Raw genomic sequence first — 26,110 nt, forward strand, 5'->3', positions numbered from 1 at the left:
CTACCTGGGTCCAACAGCTAGACCCTTCTCGCCCGGGTGGGTCCTTCTAGAAGTAGCATCGTTAAGACTAAGAAGAACGCCACTTTAAAAATTAAAAGACGGACAACTCTGTATTTTATTGTTTGTATGCTTCACTTTGTCAGCTGTTTGACAGCAACTTTTGCTTGTTGATTTTCATCTATCCGAAACAAGCAACGCTTTGTTTTGTATAGCGAGCACACCATCATAAGACACTTAAGAAAGTGAACAAGCAGAGTGCAGTTTTTTTTTGTGTGAAGTTAGTTACAAATCATAATAAGTAATGTTCAATCTGTGCCCTGTTCAGCATTGCCAATAATTAAGGGGATTATTCTCACAGTTCTATGATATACAGTGCAACACCCATAAAGGAAACCCCATATTGGTCTGTTGGGCTCAGTATTAAGAGTCCCTCAGCCATATAAACCAATTGAGTCTTAGAAGCTGAACCCAACGCAGATGATTGTTATTTAAATTATGTTGTATCTATCTACTCAGCTAGTGTATCAAAGTTATTAGATTGTGTTATAAATAAATACAAATAAACATCAGATTTGGTTGAATAGTACTCTTTTATTCAGTGTGCCTATATTTTTGTTCTGACCGTCAGAAGAGTTTGAGGGATATTGGGGAGGCCTAATGTCTTGTCAGGCCCAAGATCTGATGGACTTGGGATCTGCTCTGACAACATTTAAGTCACCTTGCCACAAAGTACATGCCATATAAGAGCTTAGAGTATTATTAAAATTGGTTTTACCTTCTATTTGCATATAACATAGTACAACTGTAAATCTCAAAGGACATATGTATTAGGGAGAATAACAACTCAAAATTGGACCTGAGCTGGTTCATGTGTGGTTGTGCCATGCAAAACACTAGCACGCCATGCATGGTTGGTTCATGCCTTGCACCCAAATATGTTCAGCTCCTTGCAACCTCAATCTGGATAAGATGGTTAGAAAATGAAGGGTAATGCCAGAAGTCAGCCAAAACAGTTTAATATGTGCACTACTAGTGCAAGGTAACATTTCAGGTAGCATGCTTAGATCCCCTTTGAATTAAGATGGAAAAACTGCTTCAAAAAGACAGGAAATTGATGTTAGCGGGCAGTCAGTACCATATGTGGGTATGCATACTGATTTCCAACAGTGGGCATACTTATTATTTGTTTGTGTTTGAGTTTTGATGTTTCTGTCCATTTACCATGAGGTTCGTGGTCTTTAAAAAATAGGAAATTGGCTGTCGAATCATACCTTTAAACAGGACAACAGCAGAATCACGACATGTCTTGCACCGTATGCTGCCATGGATAGACTAAGTGAGTTCAGAAAACAGCTGATTGAATGAATAAACATGCAAGTGTCTTGATTCTTTTGTATGTGCTTACTGTACAGGAGGTCATGCTGATACTATTGATAGCACATGTACAGTACGCTATCCACTTTTTATTTTTTCTTATGTTTTTATTATTTTGGAGAAAATGTAAGCAACACAGTGGCACAGCTGTTAGTATTGTTACATCAAATCTGTTGGGAGCAAACCCCAGTTTACAGCATGGTCTTTGATTGTGTGGATTTCATCTGGATATCTTAGTTTTATGTCATACTCTACAGACGTCCAGGTTAGCTTAACTGACAACTCTAAATTAACTCAATATGAGTTAGTGTGAGTGGTCCAGGACTGGTTTCTTTCATTCTGCATAACGATGACCTGATGCTTATAACTGGATTAATTCAAGATTATTATTTTTTTTTTGCAATGGATAGTAAGTAGTATACTTGTTGATACAATGCTTAAACCATTTTAGGTCCTCATGCTAAAAACAATGCTCTAGGTAAGAGATGGGCAACCACCGCCCTGGAAGGTTATAGTAGTTGCAAGTTTTCACTCCAACAAGTTTGGTGATCAGAAACTTAATTCTCTTTTTCCGATCCCACCTCAGCAAATACATTACCACAAGGCCCATTTATCCTTTTCTAATTAACCAGGAAGGCAACATTGGAATTAAAATCAAATTTACAAATGAAACCTGAATATAAATGTACCTTCAAATGATACATTATTCTTTGATATCTAATTATCAGATGAAGTAACTTTGTTACAGTAACATAGCCTGAGGAACACAATTAAGATTTTTGATTTTAGGTCCAATCTTTGTCTGATTGTTTACTGTATATTCTCATATTATGCATGTCTCATACACGGGTAACCGAAGAAACAACAGGAATGTGCAAATGAATGACACCTTAGATAGGTCATAGAATGATGGGAAAATCTGTGTTAACAAAGGTGTGTGACAACATGAAAGCATTGGTGTGTGTTTTTCTCCCCCTTTAAGCTTTCAGTTTTTAGCTGGCTCTTCATATAAATTCACTTAAGTTGTAACTCTTGTCAGCTTAGATGCCATATATTTCTTTTACTGTAACATTCATCTAGACCAGGGGTCCCCAGCTTCACAGAGACTGCAGGTTTTCATTCTAACCCTTTTCTTAATTAGTGACCTGTTTTTGCTGCTAATTAACTTCTTTTGAATTAATTTTAATTGACTTGCTCTTGAAGACTCAGACCCCTTGATTGTTTCTTTTTCCTTAATTAGCTGCCAAGCAATAATGAGATACAAAATGAGCCAAAACAACTGGTGTCCATCATACAATATCTGAAAATAAAGAAAGATGAAGGTCTCAGGAATGTTGATCTGCTCAGGTCCCAAAAATATTTTAACAGTGCTCTTAGAAAAGAGAAAATCAACCATTTCGGAAATCTATGCTGTTGCACAATTAGAGCAGCAATAAGCCATGTAATTAAAGAATGGATTTAATTGACGACAAGACTCAGCGCCTAATTAAGCAACTGGTTGGAGTGAAATTGGTTAAAGTTTGAGGCTCTGACTTAATTGGTTTTCTGTTGGTTTACTAAGTTCACATTTAATTTCTGTTGGAGGGGAGCCACTTAAGGAAAGAAATGAAGCAATTAAAAGAAACAATGAAGAAATTCAGGGGAACAAATCTTAAACAAACAAGTCAATTAAAGTTTAATTCAAAAGAATTTAATTAGCAGCAAAAACAGGTCACTAATTAAGAAAAGGGTTAGAATGAAAACCTACAGCAACTGTGGTCCTGCAGGAGCGGAGTGGGGGATCCCTGATCTAGATTTTGCTTGCACAGTGGTACTCATCCCAAATGAATTCATCATCCCCCAATAACACAGTGATCTGCATTAGTGTCCCTTTGCTTGCTTTATTTACAAGATGATAACAATAATCAACTATGGAAATAAAGTAATGATAAAAAAGCAATTTCACTGTGGTCAAAGTTGGCAAATTATGTTTATATCAGGATTTAGATGTGAATGTAAACTTTAGGTAAGATTCATGAATCAGACTGTAAAGGTCTTTTTGCTGTTTATACACTGTTCTGTTTTTGGATAAGCAAAAGATGATTGTTTTTAACTGATACATTTCTTCATTTCCTAATCTGCTTATCCAGTTTAATAATAATAATCCATTACATTTATATAGCGCTTTTCTCAGTAGTCAAAGCGCTATCCACACAGGGAGGAACCGGGAAGCGAACCCACAATCTTCCACAGTCGTAGTTTAGGGTGTCCCGTGGAGTGTGTCCATCCCAGCAAAAGCAGGCGAGAACTAACTCTGTTTGGGGTGCCACTACATAGCCTACTCCCTCTTAGGGGAAAAATTCTGGGCCTCCAGTTACCCTAATGTGCTTGTATGTAGTATGTGGGAAGAGGATCAAAGTACCTAAAGTAAAAGCAATATAGACGGAGAGAATGATCAAACTCCATGGAGGTAGTTGGTGGGATGACATTCTGCTCCAGGAATCTGCAGAAATCTGCAGGTGTGAGGCAACAGCTTGATCACATCAGCACCATGTCATCTTTGTTTGAAACTTAAATGTGACCAGAATAAGTGGTTGTGTGGTCTAAACTATCAAACTAGTTGTTTCCAGTTCATCACATTAGACAATAAGACACATGTATCAATCTTGTATTTATACAATTGATGTTGGTTTATGTCTACCTTTCAAGGATGAACTATTGGATTTTCTCTGTGTGAGTGAATGTGTATGATGTGAGATGGGCTAGTATAGGTAGTGGTGATTATCCTGAAATTGGAAAAAGTGGTTTAGATAATGGGTAGAAAAGGATAATTAAAAAAGCATCTTTGAAAGTGAAACGTGACTAAAAAGGTTGCGCCCATTAACATGGATCTCTGTCATTTTTACCACACCAATTTCATGAAATAGCTATTCTCAGTCACAATGTTAGCCATCTTTGCTATAAATTAAACAGGAGAAATTTTTTGACTGCAGCTTTAATGCAGCCTGCAAATCTATTCCAAGTCAATGACTCATAACAAACAACAGTTCTTTTTTAAACTTTACTATGTACACTTGGGATTTTCACCCGTAACAAACATTGTGAATCTTAGCTTGTGGCAGTTAAGTAGTATTTAAATTATTTTTCGAAAGCTTTAGCCATTGTAAATGTTGTGAAGAGCAGCTGCCTCATGCACAGCACTTACTGATGCTGGAGACAAACATGGAAGCATTATGTTTTAATAGATGTCATCTGTGCAGACAGTATAAAGTTGCCAACCTCTACATGCCATAAAAAAGAAAAAGTCAATGTGAATTATAAAAATATAAACAGTGACTCTTTCTAGCAGGGGAAAGTCTGTAGAACACAAGAAACACACTTTTCATTTCTTTGGCAAGAAAGCCAAGTAGACCTGACTTTGTTTCTCTTTGTCACTCATTTAGAAAGATTTAAATTTTTTAGATTTCTATTTCACCCACACAGGCTCTAGACAGCATGGCATGTTGAGATTTTTTTTTGTTGTGAACAATGTCAAGCCTCTTTTTTCTGGAAGGCTTCAGTATTTGCTGTGCGTAATCAGCAGGCGTTGAGATTTATGTGCTTTGCCTTTAGCTCCACAAATGGCTGCTCTGTGTTTGTGATGCTAAATATAACAGACTGAAAAAAGAATCATCTTAATGCCCACAGTTAAACTGTTTGTCCAGTCAAGTGATGCATGGCGTGCTTGTTACAAATGTGGTTTAATTGGAGTAATGTACACAGATGGGTGTATTCTCCCAGTTGTGTCAGTTATCCTCTTGCTTTTCTGAATTATTTTCATATTTTTATCATTAAAATGATATCTTCAGCTTATTCTGGAAATCTGCGTATAATTAGGCAGTCGAATGACTGGAATACTGAAGTGGGCGTTAAGATCAAATGCAACACTAATCTACTCCTGTGTGCTCAGGCAAAGGTATTGCATCATTATATGGAAAATGGTCCGGAACTGGAGGTGTTTGTTCACTGGTGACAAGCTGGGTCCCTTTTCCTTATCAGTTAGATAAATGAATTTGCAGGATCATTGTTGTGACTTTGTATGCATCTACGGGACTAAGCCAACCAAATTTTCTTTTGAGAGGATTTATCATTTTTATTTATTTATCTTTTTGCTGTTTGCATTTCTAAGAAAATGTCATTTTGCGTAAGTTTCCTAAAGTGGCAGAAAAGCTGTGTACATGGCAACTCACAGGAGGTAAGGACAAAAAAATCTAAGTTTTAAACCTGCATGTTTGAAGAATATGTCTCAGAGGAATAAATCACATATTTGAAACTTTTGATACTTGATATACTGTGGTTTCTTGAAAATAGGAATAATACTTATGAATTTGTTTTCTTTGTAATACTGGTCACTAAGACGGTATTTTGTTAACGCAACATAGTGTAACAGTGGCTGATGACTTTCATTCTAACTGAACTCTTTAAAAGCAGCTATGGCTGACCTTAAATCAAATTTTTCTTTCAAAGAAAGACACGTAGATATTAACCTTATGTGTTATACCAGAGAATGCTTGTAAGATGCAGGACAAAATCTCCTAAGTTAAATTTATTAAGTAGGGGGTTGCCCAACTGGTCTAGGTCAGATCAACAGATCTATGCCACTTTTCTGTGAATAGCTCTATATACAAATAATTTGCATTGAACTGTGTAATATATGGTGGTGCAGTGGTAGCACTGCTGCCTCGCAGTTAGGAGACCTGGGTTCGCTTCCCGGGTCCTCCCTGCATGAAGTTTGCATGTTTTCCCTGTGTCTGTGTGGGTTTGCTCCGGTTTTCTTCCACAGTCCAAAGACATGCAGGTTAGGTGGATTGGCGATTCTAAATTGGCCCTAGTGTGTGGGTGTGTTTGCGTGTGTCCTGCGGTGGGTTGGCACCCTGCCCAGGATTGGTTCCTGTGTTGGCTGGGATTGGCTCCAGCAGACCCCCGTGACCCTGTAGTTAGGATTCAGCGGGTTGGGAAATGGATGGATGGATGTGTAATATACCATATCTGTTTGAATGAAAACCTTCAGAAAATGTTACCTTCCAGAAATTCTGAACAAACGTAGTGAGAATGATGGGTTGGTTGATGTTATGTTGGTTTTATAATTCAAAATGTTGAATTATAAAAAAAGTCCACCAAGTAATTGCCTTCAACAATTTAAAATTGATTCATACAGTATTTTAATGTGCTTATTTCTCATACTGACTTGTACACATTATAATTATTTCAGGGTTAACTAGGAAGTATATTGAATGAAAACAATGGACAGTTAAATTACAAAAGACAATCAATTTTCATTTAATCAAAAGATGATGATGAGGTTGAATGTAGTATTGTTTGAACTTGCTGCCAGCTTTCTGAAGGGAAGGGAAATATTCAGAAAACTATTAAATAATATTTAAGCAGCTGTTCTTTTAGAATATGTGTTTACTTTATTTGTCTTAAAATGTAACCTTGTTTCTAAATCCTTTGACTTATTTTCTGACTTTCAAACTATGCAAGCTATTCAAGACCTTTGCTGTCTGAAAACCAAGGTCCTGTCAATACATGGCAAATCTCACCATCAAAAGGTTGCCAGTATTTTTTTAGTGCAACGCTGGTGTCAAAAATACATTTTTTTGCTTGTGGAAATTATGCGTTGGAGGAACTCCTCACAGTTTTGATCGAGGTATGTGATAACCTGCTGGGGCAAGAAAGGGTGCTGCCACAGATGTTCTCTTGTCCCTCTCTCCCCACAGCTCAGAGAAACCCGTCCAACTCTGGCACTTAACTCCGTCCCTTCTGGCCTACATGCCATAAGAAAGCCAGGCTTCCCGGAAGGAGTTGTCTTCTCTCCTGAGAGAGAACCACCAGACGAAGTTCCTAAGAAATGACTGTGACACTTCTTTCAAAAGCAAGAGCTTCTTTTGCCCGAGTGGCTAATTCTTTTTTTCAGCTTAAAGAAGCATACTAGTACTAGTCATAGATAATGCGAAAATAAATCTTTAACATAACATTAACATGAGTATTTGATTCAGCTCATTAGAACGTGTAGTTTCATAAAATCTTAAATTAAGATTCCCAGTGAACATCTGGGCCTGTACATGTGCCTTCTTGAGCATGGGGACCTTGCAGACACTGCAGGTTTTCAATCCATTACGGCATAGTGTATTACCAATGGTGTTCTTGGTGACTGTGGTCCCAACTGCCTTCAGATCATTAACAAGCTCCTCACGTGTAGTTTTGGGCTGATCCCTCACCTTTCTCATGATCATCCTCACTCCATGAGGCAAGATCTTGCATGCAGATCCAGACCGAAGGCGATTGATGGTCATTTTATATTTCTTCCATTTCCAAATAATCACGCCAACAGTTGTCACCTTCTCACCAAGCTCCATGCTGATGGTCTTGTAGCCCACTCCAACCTTGTGCAGGTCTACATTCTTGTCCCTGATGTCCTTTGACAGCTCTTTGGTCTTACAAATGGTGGTGGAGAGGTTGGAATGGAAGAAATTGATTCTGTGGAGAGGTGTGCTTTTTACATATAACGAGCTGAGATCAGGATTATCTGTAATTAATTGATTGATTGATTGTAATCGCCAATCTGTGGGAGCCAGAATTCTGACTGGGTTGTAGGGGATCAAATACTTCATTCACTCAATGACATGCAATTCAATTTATAATTTTTATGTAATGTGTTTTTTTTCTGGATTTTTGGTTGAAATTCTGTCTCTCTCCATTAAAGTGAAACTACCATAAAACTTAGAGACTGTTCATTTCTTTGTAAGTGAGCAAACTTACAAATTCAGCAGGGGATCAAATACTTTTTCGCCCACTGTATGTATAGCCTTCTTAAAGCAACTTACAAAAAATTTGTCATTAAAAAAATTCATCAACACACAAAATACACCAAACAAGCATAATGACTAAATAAGCAATCCTGCCTATAATGTCTAAGTCTTCTTGTTTTAAAACAAGTTATTGAATTCACAGTTTCACTGTAATGCATATATTACAGATCAGTAAGACATACAGTATCTTATTCAGAACAGGTATCCAATCTTTACTTGTTCAGGAAGCAGAGCTATAAAACATGAAGGAATCATTTAGAGCCACTAAAATATCTGAAATGTTAGCAATAGATCAGCCACTTTGGTTAATAAATATCTGCTATATTCTAAAAAAAAGCTTTTGAGTTGCTCTTTGTAAAATATATTTAATTTTCTGATATTTTATGTTCAACAAGACATTCATTTTCTATTGTTTTAAGGTAGGTTAGCTAGGATTCTTCTAATTGAGAAGGATAAGGTGATGTACAGGATTAGGGGTTATTGTGAATCTAAGACCATCCACTGTAATAAATAAACGAACAGATTTTGATGACAATGAGTTTAAGCAGGAGACTGTCCATAAGCAATAGACTGAAAGAAAATGGTGCCTGGCCATGTCTCTCAAAAGAAGAGTCTTGAGCAACATACATTTTGGATGGTCTCAGTTGAATATGGTACATGTGATGTGCAATTTTAAGATCAGTTTGGCTATGATACACATAGATTGAGGAAGTGTATATTTTTTGGAGAGCTCATTCCTCTTCCCCAACACTGACTTATTAGATTAGATTATCTACAAGTGTGTTCTTTTGAAAGCAATGCTACAGTTTTGAAATGCTACCTACATCTTTATCGCAGATAGTGTAACATGCAACGTAGACAGTGAGGAAACTTTAGAAAGGCTTTCATTTGACAAAGTGTCAAACTTGAATGTAGTAAAAAATATTTTGATGTAAAATTATATTTAATTCACTGTTGCTTGATGTATACAAATATATTGAAAATATATGAATCTTTTAAAATCCCGAAGCAGAGTGTATTTCCTAGAATTCAACCGTGGTTTGGTCTGTGACTCAACTTGTTTTTCCCAGTTACAGCAAATTATTACATGGTGTACTTTAGGGATGATAAAAATATATAATTATCTTGTAAAGGTGCAATCTCAGCCTCCAGTTGTGTCCCGCCCTGGAAGTCTATTCCCATTTTGTTCCAATCAACTTTAAACAAAATATAAAAGAGGGGATTCACTTAAGGTGGGCTATAGCTCAGATATAAACTGAGTGGGGTATTTACTTTACTTGACAGTATGCCTGGCAATGCCACCTATGCCATTATATGCTTCCATTCTGAGAGTCTAAATACTTAACATTCTAGTCTGCACATAGTAAAGTTGAGATCACAAAATAAACTCATGGCTCAAGTAAATGGGCCATCCCCTTTCCAGATGAAACATACTCCAGCATGTCATTAGCTTCTGGAATTATTAAATCAATCAATCAATCAATTAAATTATTAAAAAACAATATGTCATGTTACAATTACAGCCTAATGCTGAGTTTTATAGTGATGTGATTTTAGAGCAAGAAGTAGGGAGCTGCAGAACACAGGTTTTGAGAATCCTCTCCATGTATGGTTTATATGTATTGACCAATGCTGCTGGGATAGATAACAGCTACTTGCTAAATCAAATGGGGAAAAAACAGATGGATGGATATGATAGTGCCACTTTGACATGATTATGTTTAAAAATGTCATGGCAGAGAAGCATAGTGCCAATGTGAAATAGCTATTAGTCTTTTCTGATTTATACCCACCTCCTAGGTGCTTTAGGATTCCTGTTACAGGGGAAATTGTGCAACTCATTTGTACAGGTTGACTTTTCAGGATTTGTGTCTATCTCCATTCTGTAGTCCCTGTTATTGTGCACATCACGTTGCAGTTAATATGATGATAACAGCGAATGGTCTGCACACCTACGGCACTTCCCAGTCTCCACTGCCTCCTCCTGCAGCTTTAATTATTTCTCCTCAGAGAGAGCTTGACAAGTCTAAGTGGTCACGACTATGCAGATTAACTCCCCAAGCCTATCGTTTCATTTCTACTGCGAAGTAACAGAAACACCTTTTTTCCTGTTTGCTTCAGTGACAGCCTGGTTTTCACATTGTTGTTCTTATGTAACAGCTCTTCGGGTAAATGTACGCTTATATGAGCATTTGTTATTTTTTTAAAGTCCCAAGTGTCCTTTTTTTAATTGAGGATGCATAAGATACTGTTAAAAGCTCTTGTGATAGTAACACAAATGAATAGAACTGTGCCAGGTTTTTGTACTATTTGCAGATTCTCATTATAATGAATTCACAGTTTCTACTCAGGAAAAATGTAAGTTTACATTTTTGTGTATTTAACATCTGCGCTCAAGGACCCTTTATCTTTTTTTTATTATATAAAAGTCATGCTGCATGAAGTTTGAGGTGTACATTTGTTTGAATGATGTAATTTAGCATAAAGAAAATGAATCTGTAATTTAATACTTAATAATAATAATACATATTTTATAGTGAACATTATGAATTTTATTGCAAAGCATTCACGCCATGTTTTTATATGGTGAATTTGAATGTGAAACAATAATCATGGTAATCAATCATGTTAGTTATTTATATATATATTTTTTATAATTTTATTTTTTATCGTAGGTACAGTACTATATCAAGCTTGACACAGAAAGCTATAATTAAGTTCTTTACACAATTAACATAATGGTTTAAAACTGGCTTAATCTAATTAAGGATCCCTATGATTAGAGCCTATCCTGGCAGCATTGGGTATTAGGCTAGAAATCTCAGGGACCACTTATACGTATAGATAGATAGATAGATAGATAGATAGATAGATAGATAGATAGATAGATAGATAGATAGATAGATAGATAGATAGATAGATAGATAGATAGATAGATAGATAGATAGATAGATAGATAGATAGATAGATAGATACTTTATTAATCCCAGGGGGTATATGCAGTCACACTCAAATATGGCCAATTTGGAACTGCCATTTAGCCTAAAACACATGTCATGTGGGATGTTGAAGGAAAAGCAGATCATCAGGAAATAAGCCAACCCAGACATGAAGGACATGCAAGCGCCACACAATCAATGAGAGATCCTATAAGACAGTAACATTAATCACTGTACTGCAATGTTTCCCACTTAATAAATAAATAAAATAAAATATATTAAGTCTATATTTTACATATTGCATTTTATATTGACTGACATCTTATGAAGTGTTTTGCAAAGTGGTTTTATTCATTTGGTATACCACAATTCATTCGCAACACTACCACTATCACCATCATATGTCAATCTTCATTGAATATAGTCTTTCACTGCAAGAACTATCACAGTGCATTATAAAACTTAAGCAGCTTTAATTTTATAAAGCACTTTTCCTAATGAGCTCTGTTGCTATGCATGTTACAAATAAATGTGTCACTCAGCTTTAGCTTTATATGGTACCTTCCATAGGGAAATCAGGAACACTGATACTTATTGAATACTGAATACTTATTATTTGGCTAATGCTTTTGGCAACTTGCAACATTTAAGATGCAATTAGATTAATTTCTTTTGTTTTTCCAATTGGACCACAGGTAGGTGATACAACTTGCTCATGGTCACACAGTGTCAGTAGCAGGATTTGAACCAACAACTTCAGAGTTTGAATGCCTAAACCACTACATCACACCACCTGCCAGAGCTGGACTCAAGAGAAAGGGTTATGCTGTGTGGGACAACAGTTTGCTAGTTGTTTCATACAAACAGATCTTAAAGTGAGGCAAATTAACAATCACATTTGAGCTGACAGAAAGTGTTTGGGATGTGTAGTAAACAAAAGATGGTGGAGAATGTGCAAGATCTATGTTACAGTGACATATCCTGTGCTCAATCTTCATTTGTACGTTTCTTCCTGTGTCTTCATGGGGCTTCCTCCCACATCTCTAAAGATAAGCTGGATAATTTTCTTTGTGATCAAATTTTTATTATTGTGAAAAATCATTACACAGCAACTTCAGTATATGTTAGGACAAAGAAGAAAAAAATCAACACTGACTTCCTCCCAGCCCAACCCCATCCATTTCTGAGATGTCAACCAAATGAAAAAAATGTAATATAAACCATGGAGCTGGATGTTTTAATTAGCAACTGACATTCACAGGTTAACTTAATGAAGTTGTCTTCATGATATGGGATAAAAAACAGAATAATGTGTAAAACCCAAGCAAACACAGGAAGAAGTTGCAAATTTCACACAAACTGAGACTGAGATGTGGGCCCAGCACTGTTGCCTCAGTAAAGTATCAGGGCTAACAATTGTGCTATGCAGTGAATAAATGTTATGTACTACACATTAATACTTCATTCCATTTTTTATCAAATATTTTAATCTAGAGTGACATTTTATCACAAGGTGTGTGAATATTAATGTGAATCATTCAAGAAGTAAGCCATGGATACCGTGCTGTTATTCCATAAATGCTATGCATGAAATATGAAGTGCTACAGAAAAATCCAATTGAAAAAAAAACACAGTATGTTTCATACTGCGGCAAAAATAAAACCACTAGAAATGTTAGGGTATCAGGGTTTAGAACTAGAATGAAGCCGAAGGTGCTAGGCTCCACAGTCTCTCCACATTCTCGAAAATACCTTGGGATGAGAAGAAGAAAGTAGCAGGTTTGCAACCTTACGTGCTGTGTTTACACTGCCTGAATCAGAATTGGTAAAGAAATCCAATCTGATGTGTGTGTTGTTCATATTACATGGTCTAGGCATGGCGTGACGATTAACTTACACATTCGGCTTATGTGAAATGATTGCCTTGCACATGCGTCATAATGTAATGATGCAGGAAGTGTGTTAACACAGATCCCTGGAGACTTTTTTTCTGCTGATGCTCTTTAGTGTTCTATGTTTTAGAAGCAGAGACTGTTTTCTAAACATGCTGAGTCAGCACAAAAGGGTTATGCCATTTTATGCCTCAGCATTCTCTGCGGTGATTTACTCCACCTCCGTTCAGGGAAGAATATAGATACATATCAGGAGTAAAGAGTGGCGGTACTGTATTGTTAACTGCTTCAATGGATCACAATGGCTGAAGAACTTTCAAATAAGACAAAAAATCTTTTCATATCTGTACAATTGTCTCTCTCCATGCAAATCTCTTCTTTTACCAAGTTTTTCAAGCCACATCCTTGAGCAAAAATTTGATCTGACTTTTTAAACTCGGATATGGATGATCGCATATGAAGCAGAAATTCATACCACATTATGAAAGTGCCCTGTATTTGATCTCAAAAATTGGATACCGTATGGTTCTGGGTTGTCAGATATGTGAAAAATTGGAGTCAGATCATATCAGAATATTAGTGTAAATGCGGATATAGATACATTGAGAAATACTATTATTATTTATTTATTTTAATTTAGCAGATGCCTTTATCCAGGTCATCTTATAAAGGTAATCACAATACATTCAAGAATGACTATAAGGTGCAAGTGTCAAAGGCAACAGAGAATAAGATAAAAACCAAACAACAGGCTATAGTACTGCTACTATATAATTTAACCTGCAACTAGACAAACATCAGAATCCTAAACTTGTGGTCAAGGCAACAGCAGCTATCCTGAAGGAGAGAAACAAAGAACAGCCAAAATATTTAATGAATGGCACCAAAACATGAATAAATTGGAGCACTTTCAATAAAGGAACCAAGAATGAAGAAGCATCATACAGTTTTGACATGTCTGCTAAGAGGAGAGATGGTCAGCAGACAGGCAGAGGCAGAAGACTTCTTGAATTGACATATGGTGAGTTCCAAGACTGGAGATATTAAGAGGAATCATTCAGAGAACCATAAGTCAGAGATTTGAACAGAATCCTTGCAGCAATATGAAGTAATAGGAAAGAAATTGAACATCAGTTGAGCAGCTGCATTCTGGAGAAGCTGGTGAGGTCAGATATAAGTTGAAGGAAGCTATGCCAGGAGAGAGTTGCAGTAGTCCAGCTGAGAGAGAGACCTGGTGCCTGAACAAGGAGTTGCGTGGCATATTTAGTGAGGGAGTGTAGAATCCTCAGAATATTATGAAGAAAGAAACAACAGGATTTGGTCATTGAGGAAATATATTTGATGAATGAAAGTGTCGAGTCCAGAGTCACTCCAGGATACTTGACCGTGATTGAAGTAAAAACTGTGGCATCATTAAAGGTAATACTTAGAGAACAGCCTGCCTATGGAATGAATGTAGTGAGAAAAGAGAAAAGGACCCAACACTGATCCCTGTGGCATACCTGAAGACAAGGATTTATACCAGTCCAACGTAGAACAGCTCCTTCCACGTTTATTGAGAGAAGACATGTGCAAGGAGTGGTTAACAGTATCGAAAGCTGATGAAAGACCAATAAGGATAAGGATATAATAAAGAGAAGCAACTCAAGCATATCTAATTGTTTTTGTGAAGCAAACAGTACTGTCTCAGTACAATGGCCCTTGCTGTATCCGGATTGAAGAAGATCTAATAGATTGTTGCCATATAAAAAGAACAATTGAGTTCTTTCTGGACTATGTGTTCAAGAGAAATGGACAGAACATTACTTGAAAGATTAAAGGATAAGGACATTGAGTCATCAGTAAAACATGGATGGGTTTTAGCCTAGAGGAGCTCTGAATGTGCTTCAATAAAAGTACTAAAGGTGGGTTAGTTCTTTAGTCCACTATACTGTGCTGCTTGAGCTTTGTGGCTTTGATATTACACTCATCTACACATTTAATAATAGTTATAACAATGATAGAAATACTAGAATCCCAATGGTATTTTTGAAATATTTTATCTGTGCTATTTATGCACATGAGTATATAGTTCTTGCAATTGCTATGACCCAGAAGTATGTAAACCCAGCATAACATGCAAAGGTTGATAAAGATACTGCATATGAGATATGAGGTAAGGAGCATGTGCTGATACAGCATGTTGCCATACCCACCACATGACAAACCACCTTAGGATCCCAGATTAGGACCCAAGTGCAACCATGCAATGGGTGACACCTCAGCACCACACTAGTTCAGATGGTTTATGTTGGCTGGAGTGCCTATTCTTCCACCAACCCCCAAGCTTTCCCTGCAGGTTGGAGCACCTACTAGAAGGGCTGGATGTAGGTTAATGTCATGCCCAGGATGGAGCAATTGCAGGTTAAGGGCTTTGCTCAAGGGCCCAACAGAGTAGAGTCACTTCTGGCGTTTATGTGATTCGAACCGGCAACCTTCCAGTTGCTGGCTCAGACCCACCTCTCCACCCACAATATATGAGATATTTGGAGAAAAATAAAGGGTATAAAAAGAGTAGAACAAATACAACAAACAATATATCCATGTATACCCCAGCCTCTTTTCCAAATGGTCGCAACCGAAAATATGAATCAAGCTTTCTTTTATATTTTTTATTTACAGTATAATCTTTCAAGTGTTTTTCTATATAAACAAATATTGACGTGCTAGAGATTTAATTTGACTCTGCAGAAGTGAATACATGTAAGAAGTACTGAAAACCAGCAAAAGAGTACATTGAGTGGTCAAAGCAAAAAAGTTCCTTCATTTATTTTTAAACTTGCTTTCCCCAGTGTAACTTTGCAGGAGGCCAGAGCCTATCTTAACTGCATCAGTTCCAAGACAGAAACCAACCATAGACACACTCACTTATTCAAGGCCTCAGCTTATTTTGTGCCTGTTTGGGAGGTGGGAAGAACATGGAGTAGCCAGAGAAAGCCCACATTGGTACAGAGTGAATATGTAGGGTCCACATAGCCTGTCTCTGTGTCAAGATTTGAATCCTGACTTTGGAACTGTAAAGTAATAGTATTAACAGCTAAAGAATGTGAATACTGTATTTTAATGAAACTAAGAAGATTTGGAGGTTCAGTTAACTTTAGAAGTGGAGACTGAAATAATTCAGACTGAGGTAGAGAGTACCAAAAAGTGGCCATCATTGAGCTGAAAAAGGAAATTGTGGCCAATATTAAAAAAATATAAAGGTTTATGTCTTTCCTTGGTGGCCTGACATAATCTTTAAATTGTGAACTCAGTTCAGGATGTGGGTTCCACATAAAATAAAAGGGCATGACTGTCCCATCATCTTGTTTAAAAAAGCATGCTTGATTGATAAAACTAAAGTTTTTGTGACCCGTTCCAGTAATTCTCTGCCTTCGCTGCCCATTCACATTGTATTCTTTCTTCAGAACTCACTCTTTTACAGTAGATTACTGACAAAGCATTCCTAAGATTCCAATACTTATTCTAGGAGATGAATGTTTGAATTCAGGTGTCAAAAGCATATAAGGGACAGTGGGATAGAGTTTGTACAGTGGACTGAATAAGGAAGTGTACGAAATGACATGTTTTTCTTTCTTTTTTAACATATGTGGACATATAAATGTTTGATCTTCATTTAAATAGTATCTTTAGATAAAGGAGAAGCAATTGATAAAAAATAATACAAATTGGACTTTGTGATAACTTATTTATTAAAACATTAACAGATATACCATTACTGTCAGTGGAAAAAGTAAGTCCTCCCTTGGCTTTAATAGCTGCTATTGTCCCCTCAGGTAGGTATTTCCTTTAACTGTCTGTCTGACATCAACTAGAAGAAAGGTTTTCCCACACCTCCATGCAGAATTCTTTTAGTGTGATGTTTGACAGATGTCTTATATGCAGCCTGTTTCTCACCCCCCATTCCCCAGCATCTCAATGAGATTCAGATTCAGGGTTTGACTTGGCCATTCCAAAACTTTACATTTCTCTTTTTTTTCAGCCATTTCTTGGTGGATTTACTGGTCTGTTTAGCCTTGCTGTCATGCTGCAAGGTCAACTTTTGATTGAACTTCAAGCTTCTGACAGATGGTCTGACGTGATCCTCAGACACCCTCTATTACAATGACAAACTCCTAATGGATTCTATGATTGAGACCTGTCCAGGCCCTAATGCAGAAAAGCAGTTCCAGACCATAACATTTATACCACTGTGCTTTACAGATGTTCTTCAAGTAAAATATTTTTGGTTATCTCGAAACATGTCTTCTGGTACAATGGTTAAATAACTCTGTCTTTGCCTTGTCTGTCCAGAGTACTTTGTTCCAAAAGTTCCAATCTTTGCTTAGGTGTTCATAAGCAAACTTTAGTCTTGCCCTGATATTCTTTCTAGACAACAAATGTTTCTTCCTGGTACATCTCCTGTTTAAATCTAATTTGTGCAGCCTCTTTCCAATGATAGACTCATATACTTTGACATCAACAGAGAGAGCTGGAGACTAAATTTCTGAGTTTTAAATAAGACTGATCCAAAGAGGATTCACTCTGATTGCTTATCATTTGCACCTAATTTGGTGCATCAGATCCTAATTTTAGGCTTTTGAGGTAGTGATAAATGTAGGGGTTGTTAGGGACAAATTTGGAAGCCTTGATAATGGAAAGCCAGGGAGGGAGCGACAACATCTTCGTATGCCAAGACCTGGATGTGGAAGGCTTTTATAGCAATTACAGTGCATCTGGAAAGTATTCACAGCGCATCACTTTTTCCACATTTTGTTATGTTACAGCCTTATTCCAAAAGGGATTAAATTCATTTTTTTCCTCAGAATTCTACAAACAACACCCCATAATAACAACGTGAAAAAAGTTTACTTGAGGTTTTTGCAAATTTATTAAAAATAAAAAAACTGAGAAATCACATGTACATAAGTATTCACGGCCTTTGCTCAATACTTTGTCGATGCACCTTTGGCAGCAATTACAGCCTCAAGTCTTTTTGAATATGATGCCACAAGCTTGGCACACCTATCCTTGGACAGTTTTGCCCATTCCTTTTTGCAGCACCTCTCAAGCTCCATCAGGTTGGATGGAAAGCGTCGGTGCACAGCCATTTTAAGATCTCTCCAGAGATGTTCAAGTCTGGGCTCTGGCTGGGCCACTCAAGGACATTCACAGAGTTGTCCTGAAGCCACTCCTTTGATATCTTGGCTGTGTGCTTAGGGTCGTTGTCCTGCTGAAAGATGAACCGTCGCCCCAGTCTGAGGTCAAGAGCGCTCTGGAGCAGGTTTTCATCCAGGATGTCTCTGTACATTGCTGCAGTCATCTTTCCCTTTATCCTGACTAGTCTCCCAGTTCCTGCTGCTGAAAAACATCCCCACAGCATGATGCTGCCACCACCATGCTTCACTGTAGGGATGGTATTGGCCTGGTGATGAGCGGTGCCCGGTTTCCTCCAAACGTGACGCCTGGCATTCACACCAAAGGGTTCAATCTTTGTCTCATCAGACCAGAGAATTTTCTTTCTCATGGTCTGAGAGTCCTTCGGGTGCCTTTTGGCAAACTCCAGGCGTGCTGCCATGTGCCTTTTACTAAGGAGTGGCTTCCGTCTGGCCACTCTACCATACAGGCCTGATTGGTAGATTGCTGCAGAGATGGTTGTCCTTCTGGAAGGTTCTCCTCTCTCCACAGAGGACCTCTGGAGCTCTGACAAAGTGACCATCAGGTTCTTGGTCACCTCCCTGACTAAGGCCCTTCTCCCCCAATTGCTCAGTTTAGATGGCCGGCCAGCTCTAGGAAGAGTCCTGGTGGTTTCGAACTTATTCCACTTACAGATGATGGAGGCCACTGTGCTCATTGGGACCTTCAAAGCAGCAGAAATGTTTCTGTAACCTTCCCCAGATTTGTGCCTTGAGACAATCCTGTCTCGGAGGTCTACAGACAATTCCTTTGACTTCATGCTTGGTTTGTGCTCTGGCATGAACTGTCAACTGTGAGACCTTATATAGACAGGTGTGTGCCTTTCTAAATCATGTCCAATCAACTGAATTTACCACAGGTGGACTCCAATTAAGCTGCTGAAACATCTCAAGGATGATCAGGGGAAACGGGATGCACCTGAGCTCAATTTTGAGCTTCATGGCAAAGGCTGTGAATACTTATGTACATGTGCTTTCTCAATTTTTGTATTTTTAATAAATTTGCAGAACCTCAAGTAAACTTTTTTCACGTTGTCATTATGGGGTGTTGTGTGTAGAATTCTGAGGAAAAAATTAATTTAACCCATTTTTGAATAAGGCTGTAACATACAAAATGTGGAAAAAGTGATGCGCTGTGAATACTTTCCGGAAGCACTGTACATTGAGGCTGGCATCCTAACAGCCACTGAGCAGCACCCGGGATGGACCTGGAAACTGGAAAGGTCAGCACAGTGGGTGACTGCCTGCTATGGGTAAATTTTCCCCCCGTACACTGGGTGGTAGCATCTTAATTGATGCCTGCAGGCACCCTGGGAGTTGTGGTCTCTTGGGCCTGCCCTTTTGGGTACTGTGGGGACTACCAGGGGGATCTCTCAGATAGAGACAATATAAGGACTGTTGTATCCTGCCATTGTGTTTCCCTGAGGCAACAGATTATGCAGCAGAAGTACTCCTGGGTCAGGAGTTAAAAGAGTGCACTCAATTCAATGCCAGGGAGTTGGAGTCGGGTATAGAGGAAGGACAAAGCTTGTTTGGGAGCAGTAAAGGTTTTAGAAAATGAAAAGGAAGAAAAGGGAAATGAAAGAGATGTGCTGTGCTATATTTTTGAACAAAAGAACCCTTTATGAAGGTATTGTCTAAATTAAAAGCATTTTATCTGAACTGACACTGTTGTGGTGCATTTGTATCTGGGAGGAGTTTTGGAGCTTAGTTGTGGCCCCTACAGGCAACAGGGTGTACTTAATTTTTCCACATGCAAAATTTGCATTTATGTTTATTTAAATTATCTAATGGACTATAAAATGTGTAGCATTGTGTTTGTAATGTTATATCACCTTTATCTTTAGATCTAGTTTACATGAAGATCAAATCTTGATATGTCCATCCATCCATCCATTTTCCAACCCGCTGAATCCGAACACAGGGTCACGGGGGTCTGCTGGAGCCAATCCCAGCCAACACAGGGCACAAGGCAGGGAACCAATCCTGGGCAGGGTGCCAACCCACCACAGGACACACACAAACACACCCACACTAGGGCCAATTTAGAATCACCAATCCACCTAACCTGCATGTCTTTGGACTGTGGGAGGAAACCGGAGCGCCCGGAGGAAACCCACGCAGACACGGGGAGAACATGCAAACTCCACGCAGGGTGGACCCGGGAAGCGAACCTGGGTCTCCTAACTGCGAGGCAGCAGCGCTACCACTGCGCCACCGTGCCGCCTATCTTGATATGTCCACATGTTAAAATCTAAACAAATCAAATCTATTTGACATTCCACTCTGGAAGACAGCCTTACATTTCAGTGCCCATCTCAAAGACTTATACTGCAAATTAATTTTAATAAGAAGGTTTGTGGTGCTGACCTAATTGGAAAGTACTGCCCACTTTAGAACCTTCCTTTCTTGCCCAAACTACAGCTGCTTCATTTTTGAATGTAAAAGGAAATAAAAGGAAATAGAAATTTGGCTATGCTATGATGATGGTCTTATGATTTATAGTGTTCTCTATGATATTCAGTGGTACTTTGTCATTTAATAATCATTGTTTGTTATGTTGCGTTTATATTTTGTTATTTTTGTGTTTTTTATGCATCACCATTTTGACTTTGATTTTTATTTGCAAGCTTTGGCATTTTATGCATTATTTAGTGTGACAATGATCCCCATTGCCACCTTGTGACTACTGGAAGTGACATTGGGGTATGTCAGCACCCTGAACCTATTTAAGATGGCATTGCAGGTGTTACAAAGAGATTTTTCACTTGGTATTTTGTGAAAAAGGTTATTGGTTTATGTTTTGAGTGTTGGTGATCGGTTTTCTTTTGACTTCCAGGATTTTGACCTTGGCACTCTTTGACCTTTGTTTTTCCTTTTCATCTCCTACTACATTTGTTTTGCCTTTAGTCTACTGTTTTTTCCTTCAGTCTTTGACTTTTGGTGAGGTTTCTTGGCCAAGAATGTTGTGTGTATGTAAAAGAAGATGAAAATGCTTCTTAAAGTTGCTCAGTTCATGCTGTATGGATGACAGAGTTTCTTTTGCTGTGGTGTCACCTCCTTGCCATTTTATTTATTAGATCAATCAGATTTTGTCAAATTTCTGTTGAGTGTCTGGAACATCCTCACAATTGTCTTTCCAGGACAGTCATTCACTTACAACTAGTGATGAGCCAACCGTGGGGAATTTGCTTTCTAATGAGTTCGGCAGAATCACATATCATAAGTTTGTGAAATGTGTTGAAGTCAATGGGGAAGGGGGAGCTGCACTAGTTTTGAATGGTTTATAATGGAGCAGTGGTGTTTTAAGTGCCCCTAATCACTAGGGAAGCTTTTGCCACCTATGTAGGACTGATTACTGTGACCAAAAATGTGATCTGAGCTGTGAGGCAACAGTGCTAAACACTGCACCACCCTGCTTCAAACAACAAAGATGCAAATGGAACGATAACCACAAAACAAGAAAATACAATAAGTAAACATACCATTGTGCTTACAGAGTTCCAATCTTGGGAAACATATTAGTTATACAAAGAAGTTTGAAGTTCCGGGTGCTGTACAAATGTGTTTTTTGTTTCTGATCTCAATACAGATGCTTTGCACTTATTTCTTCTATTAAGTAGATAGAAATGCCTTGTAAGCAGTAATAAATATTTTGTTATTATTATTATTTCACAGGTCCGCATGTTTTTTTTCCTCATGGAAAGGGAGGGCTTCTTTAAGGCTTGTTTTGAGATGTAGCTGAGCACATGGTTAATTTGCATGCATAATTAGTCATTTGACACTTTTGGACAACAGGGATCAGTGTTATATGCCCAGTGGCAGTACTCATAACACTCTCATTATGGTTAAATAATGTACCCCTCAAATGAAAATACATGCATGAAAGTTCTGCGCATGGCTGCTACAGCTCCGTGATGTCATGCTGGCCTTGCAAAGCACCACAGGGTGCTGGGAAAAAATATTTTTCTAAGCCAGCAATGGGGCTTAGAAATTTAAATAATGACAGATTTTGTTTTTCTGTTTTTTGTGAATGATAAAAGATGGCTTGATTTTTCTTCCAACAAAGTATTTGATATGCATTTTTATGCATTCTCTGTTTTATTAATCCAAAACTTTAAAGCTTATTGGTTACATGTAAATCTACTGTCCTATAATGATATCTTTGAAATACATCATACATATGAAACCCAGCTAAATTAAATCCACATTATTTATTAAGTTAACTCAACAAACCATCAAAGTGATGTGTAAAAAATAATTCAATTCTTTGGAATCCTGAGATTTACCATGTGTTTGAATGTTGTCATATTTCAAGTTATTTGAAATAAATGATGAACTACCTGAGCCAAAATCTAAAATTTGATTGTTAGTTCAAGGTAGGAGGTTTAAATCACTGTCATCTTCTAAAAATGTTTACAGTCTTTCTTAGAGGAAAAGAGGTCTAAAGAAAACATGTTTTTGTTCTTGGCAGTCAAGGAGGGTATAAAATATTCAGGTGTATCTTTAAGGTGTTTTTATATATTAACCAGAGCATAGGGTAGTAGACTGGGGCAGTGGTTAGCTTTGCTGACTAAAAGATTCAGCATCCTGGTTTGAAATCCAGACCTGTACCCGTATTTATCAATTGTCTGAGAGTCGGAAAACAACCCTAGATGGCTAGCTCAGAAATCTCAGAGTGAGGCATATCTGGTTTTACACTTAGGAGTAGTTAACATTTTAACAATTTTCTTAATTTAAGAAATTACTCCTAACTTTCCCTCAGATTATTGAGGTGATTCCTTTTTATTTGCTTTAACATTGCCTTGCATACACTAATTTATCAAATATGGCTCTAAAGCATTCTCCAGTTTTCAGTAAACTTCAATATATTATTATTTTGTATATTCTGAAGTTCAGTGAAAATAATTTGTTGTCTGCATACAGTTAATAAAAGACGTGGTCAATCTATTTTTGACATTTTCATGCACAAAAAGGATTGCACTTATTAAAAATGATTACGTTTAATTTAAACAATTCTTTAAGACAGAAGAATAAGTTCTCTTGCTCCATCTACTGGTCCATTGTGGCATCTAATGTTATTTAAACATAGCATAATATTCTCAATCTTGCTTAATCCAGTTCAGGGTTGCTAGGGGCAATAGCCAGTCCCTGCAGCACTGAGTACAAGGCAGGAAACTGTCCTGGATAGGGCACCAGTCCATCACTGTAAATTTAACTGTCCCATTGCTGGATTTTTATGTTTCCCCAGCATCCTTCAGATGATAGATAGATAGATAGATAGATAGATAGATAGATAGATAGATAGATAGATAGATAGATAGATAGATAGATAGATAGATAGATAGATAGATACTTTATTAATCCCAAGGGGAAATTCACATACTCCAGAAGCAGCATACTGATACAATGATGATGAAGATGATTATTCTTATTCTTATCATTTGGCTGATGCCTTTATCCAAGGTGACTTATAACATTTGTGTTACAGTTGGTTTATTTTTTTGCTTTTCCAATTGGAGTGCAGCAAGTGTAGTGACTTGCTTATGGTTACATATTATCAGCAGGATTTGTTGTCCAGAGTGCCTTCTGATGGTTAATATGATTCAGCAATGCTTTCAATTGAAATGACGCAGGAGTCAAAGTTAAGCCAAGTGTAGAAGTCAAACGGCATAATCTCTGTTCTCTACCCATCTACTGCTACTTATTAGTGGTTCCTGCTATATTTTACTTGATTTTGGCATCTCATATAGGCCCAGTTTAAATGAGTGTGGGAGAGTGCTGAGTGTGCCATGAGTGTGCACGGGCTGGTTTGGTTCCTGTCTTTTTGGGCAGTGCTGCTGGCATATGGGCTTTTTTCTCCTAGTGCTGAATATGACACGTGAATTAGCAAATAGGTGAGAAAATGTATTATTTGTTTACTTTAGTCTGTTTTATTTAATATTAGCAGTTCTGTGTTGCAGTAGCCTTCATATTATTGTTAATTTTTATTTAAAGTTAAAGGACAAGGCATCTTCCATTTTTGGAACTGCCCTCTTGATTCTTGTGCACATTTGCGCTTCTTTAATATCATTCATCTGTTGTCTTCCTTCTCAGATGCTTTCTTTAATTTGACTTTCCTTTAAATTCTGATCTTATAGCGCTGGTTTAGTATCTTCTCAGAGGTCTTTGTTGAGCACTCTGGTTTTGCTTATAATTTTTGTGACCCATTGTTCTCTATCAAGAGAAAAAAAATCAGAGAAAATGTTTTGATGGACTAGGAGATGGAAATTATTTGACTTATGTGATGTAATTGATGTGACAATCACAGTCATATAATGCCTCAACAAAGAAATGAAACGGGAATAAAATAAAACTTTCCTAATTCACTCCAAAATAGTCAAACAATCTTATAAACACATTCTACAGGGTAAACAAAATAATCCAAAATACACAAATGCAATGTGTTATTTGTTTTGGAAATGACAGCAGATGTGGTCTAAAAACAGTGCATAAGTCAAAATACTGAATAGTCAAACAAAGATCTTAGAAATGGGCTGGGGTCCAAGCCTCCCAAATCAGAAAATTAAAGCCCCGAACCCAAATGTTAACTGAACTCATAGTCAGAAAATATGCACAAAAAGACCCTAAAGCCTAAGTCTTCTTTAAGCTAGCTATTCATAAATTTGTGTTGAGAATATCTAAAATATTGGGTTACAGTGTTTAACAACAAGATGTTACATCATAACAACAGTAATTCAAATATCATTGTTTATGAAGAAATAAAATGGTGTTTTTGGGAATTTTCATGACAAAATGATAAACTATTGCTGCATTCCATTCAAACTGGGAAGTTACAATTTCCATGTTCTTACTCAGAATTTTCAACTGGAGCACCAAGTTGGATTTCATATTCATAAACTTGGGCTAGGTCTGTCAAGTTCGAGTTTGTGTGACATTAGATTATGGCATCCATCCAAAGTAGCAACATACACCGCAAACTTTAGTAAAACCTATAGTATTATATTGTTTATATGTGTCTAATTGTATCAGTCGTACACCAAAGTACTGTCCAACTTCCATCTGTGGACATGTTACTATGATGTTTGGATGTATAAAATATTGTGTAATGTGTTGTTATCAACTGGTATTTATTCCAAAAAAACAAGCACAACAAAGGTTTTCCTGGAGGCGGCCATATTGGTTTTCCGAATGTTTTACTGGAATACAGTAAACTCAGGTGTAATGTCATTCCCAATTCATGCTTAAAGGAATGCAGCGTATGATAACTTTAAAAAAAAGTAACTATACAAAATGAAAGTAAAACTTAATTTTTCATAATTCAGTGCATCCATAAAATATAACTAGGACAAAAAGAAAGAAAAATATTTGGCTTAGAAAAAATGTAGCAAAATAACACCTTAATAATAGACGTAATGTGTTGGTCTGCAGCTAAGAGCCCGCACCTCTTAGATAAGAAACACAGTGCCCTATAATCATTTGTGTAATTCTTCAAATTATCGCACCACATATACAGTAACCCATCCATCCATCCATTTTCCAACCCGCTGAATCCGAACACAGGGTCACGGGGGTCTGCTGGAGCCAATCCCAACCAACACAGGGCACAAGGCGGGGAACCAATCCCGGGCAGGGTGCCAACCCACCACAGTATACAGTAACTATACTCAAATTACTGCACTTCACTTTGCACTGGCCAGGTATAACCGAGCATAATTGGATCCACCTCCCCTCAGCTAGCTTCCGGTTTGGTAACATATTTTTTTTTAAACTCTCATGGTTAATGTCATCCTTTCATCCATTTTATATCTTGTTTATCCAGTTCAGTGTCATAGTGAGCATCAGGTAAAGGTTTGGACCAA

The 26,110-nt window shown here is 37.5% G+C and overlaps 3 protein-coding genes across 16 annotated transcripts in view; 1 reads left to right on the forward strand and 2 right to left on the reverse strand.

The window, feature by feature from the left end:
- The window catches only part of LOC114654357 (selenocysteine insertion sequence-binding protein 2-like), a 198,279-nt gene that overhangs the window by 99,106 nt on the left and 73,063 nt on the right, over positions 1-26,110 (reverse strand). The window lies entirely within an intron of this gene.
- LOC127525815 (cyclin-dependent kinases regulatory subunit 2) overlaps positions 1-26,110 on the reverse strand; it is a 141,878-nt gene that overhangs the window by 25,191 nt on the left and 90,577 nt on the right. The window lies entirely within an intron of this gene.
- shc3 (SHC (Src homology 2 domain containing) transforming protein 3) overlaps positions 1-26,110 on the forward strand; it is a 267,622-nt gene that overhangs the window by 482 nt on the left and 241,030 nt on the right. The gene's annotated exons all lie outside the window — the stretch shown is intronic.

The sequence above is a fragment of the Erpetoichthys calabaricus genome, chromosome 7 (assembly GCF_900747795.2).
Source record: "Erpetoichthys calabaricus chromosome 7, fErpCal1.3, whole genome shotgun sequence".
NCBI classification, from domain to species: domain Eukaryota; kingdom Metazoa; phylum Chordata; class Cladistia; order Polypteriformes; family Polypteridae; genus Erpetoichthys; species Erpetoichthys calabaricus.